Source organism: Octopus bimaculoides, chromosome 1 (genome assembly GCF_046866305.1).
Source record: "Octopus bimaculoides isolate indiv1 chromosome 1, ASM4686630v1, whole genome shotgun sequence".
NCBI classification, from domain to species: domain Eukaryota; kingdom Metazoa; phylum Mollusca; class Cephalopoda; order Octopoda; family Octopodidae; genus Octopus; species Octopus bimaculoides.
The window spans coordinates 199,688,466-199,693,500 of NC_142928.1; positions in this window are offsets into that span (position 1 = coordinate 199,688,466).

Here is a 5,035-nt window from a genome sequence, read left to right on the forward strand (position 1 = left end):
GTTAAAAAATGACGATGACGATGATGATGATTTCCATTGCAGGAGGCAGGCCAGCATGGGTGGAGGACGTTAAAAAATGACGATGACGATGATGATGATTTCCATTGCAGGAGGCAGGCCAGCATGGGTGGAGGACGTTAAAAAATGACGATGACGATGATGATGATTTCCATTGCAGGAGGCAGGCCAGCATGGGTGGAGGACGTTAAAAAATGACGATGACGATGACGATGATTTCCATTGCAGGAGGCAGGCCAGCATGGGTGGAGGACATTAAACAATGACGATGACGATGATGATGATTTCCATTGCAGGAGGCAGGCCAGCATGGGTGGAGGACGTTAAACAATGACGATGACGATGATGATGATTTCCATTGCAGGAGGCAGGCCAGCATGGGTGGAGGACGTTAAAAAATGACGATGACGAAGACGATGATTTCCATTGCAGGAGGCAGGCCAGCATGGGTGGAGGACATTAAACAATGACGATGACGATGATGATGATTTCCATTGCAGGAGGCAGGCCAGCATGGGTGGAGGACGTTAAACAATGACGATGATGATGATTTCCATTGCAGGAGGCAGGCCAGCATGGGTGGAGGACGTTAAAAAATGACGATGACGATGACGATGATTTCCATTGCAGGAGGCAGGCCAGCATGGGTGGAGGACATTAAACGATGACGATGATGATGATGATGATTTCCATTGCAGGAGGCAGGCCAGCATGGGTGGAGGACATTAAACAATGACGATGACGATGATGATGATTTCCATTGCAGGAGGCAGGCCAGCATGGGTGGAGGACATTAAACAATGACGATGACGATGATGATGATTTCCATTGCAGGAGGCAGGCCAGCATGGGTGGAGGACGTTAAACAATGACGATGACGATGATGATGATTTCCATTGCAGGAGGCAGGCCAGCATGGGTGGAGGACGTTAAAAAATGACGATGATGATGATGATGATTTCCATTGCAGGAGGCAGGCCAGCATGGGTGGAGGACGTTAAAAAATGACGATGACGATGACGATGATTTCCATTGCAGGAGGCAGGCCAGCATGGGTGGAGGACATTAAACAATGACGATGACGATGATGATGATTTCCATTGCAGGAGGCAGGCCAGCATGGGTGGAGGACATTAAACAATGACGATGACGATGATGATGATTTCCATTGCAGGAGGCAGGCCAGCATGGGTGGAGGACGTTAAAAAATGACGATGACGATGACGATGATTTCCATTGCAGGAGGCAGGCCAGCATGGGTGGAGGACATTAAACAATGACGATGACGATGATGATGATTTCCATTGCAGGAGGCAGGCCAGCATGGGTGGAGGACATTAAACAATGACGATGACGATGATGATGATTTCCATTGCAGGAGGCAGGCCAGCATGGGTGGAGGACATTAAACAATGACGATGACGATGATGATGATTTCCATTGCAGGAGGCAGGCCAGCATGGGTGGAGGACGTTAAACAATGACGATGACGATGATGATGATTTCCATTGCAGGAGGCAGGCCAGCATGGGTGGAGGATGTTAAAAAATGACGATGATGATGACGATGATTTCCATTGCAGGAGGCAGGCCAGCATGGGTGGAGGACATTAAATGATGACGATGACGATGATGATGATTTCCATTGCAGGAGGCAGGCCAGCATGGGTGGAGGACATTAAACAATGACGATGATGATGATGATGATTTCCATTGCAGGAGGCAGGCCAGCATGGGTGGAGGACATTAAACGATGACGATGACGATGATGATGATTTCCATTGCAGGAGGCAGGCCAGCATGGGTGGAGGACATTAAACAATGACGATGACGATGATGATGATTTCCATTGCAGGAGGCAGGCCAGCATGGGTGGAGGACGTTAAAAAATGACGATGACGATGACGATGATTTCCATTGCAGGAGGCAGGCCAGCATGGGTGGAGGACATTAAACAATGACGATGACGATGATGATGATTTCCATTGCAGGAGGCAGGCCAGCATGGGTGGAGGACATTAAACAATGACGATGACGATGATGATGATTTCCATTGCAGGAGGCAGGCCAGCATGGGTGGAGGACATTAAACAATGACGATGACGATGATGATGATTTCCATTGCAGGAGGCAGGCCAGCATGGGTGGAGGACGTTAAACAATGACGATGACGATGATGATGATTTCCATTGCAGGAGGCAGGCCAGCATGGGTGGAGGACGTTAAAAAATGACGATGATGATGACGATGATTTCCATTGCAGGAGGCAGGCCAGCATGGGTGGAGGACATTAAATGATGACGATGACGATGATGATGATTTCCATTGCAGGAGGCAGGCCAGCATGGGTGGAGGACATTAAACAATGACGATGATGATGATGATGATTTCCATTGCAGGAGGCAGGCCAGCATGGGTGGAGGACATTAAACGATGACGATGACGATGATGATGATTTCCATTGCAGGAGGCAGGCCAGCATGGGTGGAGGACATTAAACAATGACGATGACGATGATGATGATTTCCATTGCAGGAGGCAGGCCAGCATGGGTGGAGGACATTAAACAATGACGATGATGATGATGATGATTTCCATTGCAGGAGGCAGGCCAGCATGGGTGGAGGACATTAAACGATGACGATGACGATGATGATGATTTCCATTGCAGGAGGCAGGCCAGCATGGGTGGAGGACATTAAACAATGACGATGACGATGATGATGATTTCCATTGCAGGAGGCAGGCCAGCATGGGTGGAGGACGTTAAAAAATGACGATGACGATGACGATGATTTCCATTGCAGGAGGCAGGCCAGCATGGGTGGAGGACATTAAACAATGACGATGACGATGATGATGATTTCCATTGCAGGAGGCAGGCCAGCATGGGTGGAGGACATTAAACAATGACGATGACGATGATGATGATTTCCATTGCAGGAGGCAGGCCAGCATGGGTGGAGGACATTAAACAATGACGATGACGATGATGATGATTTCCATTGCAGGAGGCAGGCCAGCATGGGTGGAGGACGTTAAACAATGACGATGACGATGATGATGATTTCCATTGCAGGAGGCAGGCCAGCATGGGTGGAGGACGTTAAAAAATGACGATGATGATGACGATGATTTCCATTGCAGGAGGCAGGCCAGCATGGGTGGAGGACATTAAATGATGACGATGACGATGATGATGATTTCCATTGCAGGAGGCAGGCCAGCATGGGTGGAGGACATTAAACAATGACGATGATGATGATGATGATTTCCATTGCAGGAGGCAGGCCAGCATGGGTGGAGGACATTAAACGATGACGATGACGATGATGATGATTTCCATTGCAGGAGGCAGGCCAGCATGGGTGGAGGACATTAAACAATGACGATGACGATGATGATGATTTCCATTGCAGGAGGCAGGCCAGCATGGGTGGAGGACATTAAACAATGACGATGATGATGATGGTGATTTCCATTGCAGGAGGCAGGCCAGCATGGGTGGAGGACATTAAACAATGACGATGATGATGATGATGATTTCCATTGCAGGAGGCAGGCCAGCATGGGTGGAGGACGTTAAACAATGACGATGACGATGATGATGATTTCCATTGCAGCAGGCAGGCCAGCATGGGTGGAGGACATTAAACAATGACGATGATGATGATGGTGATTTCCATTGCAGGAGGCAGGCCAGCATGGGTGGAGGACATTAAACAATGACGATGACGATGATGATGATTTCCATTGCAGGAGGCAGGCCAGCATGGGTGGAGGACATTAAACAATGACGATGACGATGATGATGATTTCCATTGCAGGAGGCAGGCCAGCATGGGTGGAGGACATTAAACAATGACGATGACGATGATGATGATTTCCATTGCAGGAGGCAGGCCAGCATGGGTGGAGGACATTAAACAATGACGATGACGATGATGATGATTTCCATTGCAGGAGGCAGGCCAGCATGGGTGGAGGACATTAAAAAATGACGATGATGATGATGATGATTTCCATTGCAGGAGGCAGGCCAGCATGGGTGGAGGACATTAAACAATGACGATGACGATGATGATGATTTCCATTGCAGGAGGCAGGCCAGCATGGAGTGGAGGACATTAAACAATGACGATGACGATGATGATGATTTCCATTGCAGGAGGCAGGCCAGCATGGGTGGAGGACATTAAACAATGACGATGACGATGATGATGATTTCCATTGCAGGAGGCAGGCCAGCATGGGTGGAGGACATTAAACAATGACGATGACGATGATGATGATTTCCATTGCAGGAGGCAGGCCAGCATGGGTGGAGGACATTAAACAATGACGATGATGATGATGATGATTTCCATTGTAGGAGGCAGGCCAGCATGGGTGGAGGACATTAAACAATGACGATGACGATGATGATGATTTCCATTGCAGGAGGCAGGCCAGCATGGGTGGAGGACATTAAACAATGACGATGACGATGATGATTTCCATTGCAGGAGGCAGGCCAGCATGGGTGGAGGACATTAAAAAATGACGATGATGATGATGATGATTTCCATTGCAGGAGGCAGGCCAGCATGGGTGGAGGACATTAAACAATGACGATGACGATGATGATGATTTCCATTGCAGGAGGCAGGCCAGCATGGGTGGAGGACATTAAAAAATGACGATGACGATGATGATGATTTCCATTGCAGGAGGCAGGCCAGCATGGGTGGAGGACATTAAACAATGACGATGACGATGATGATGATTTCCATTGCAGGAGGCAGGCCAGCATGGGTGGAGGACATTAAACAATGACGATGATGATGATGATGATTTCCATTGCAGGAGGCAGGCCAGCATGGGTGGAGGACATTAAACAATGACGATGACGATGATGATGATTTCCATTGCAGGAGGCAGGCCAGCATGGGTGGAGGACATTAAACAATGACGATGACGATGATGATGATTTCCATTGCAGGAGGCAGGCCAGCATGGGTGGAGGACATTAAACAATG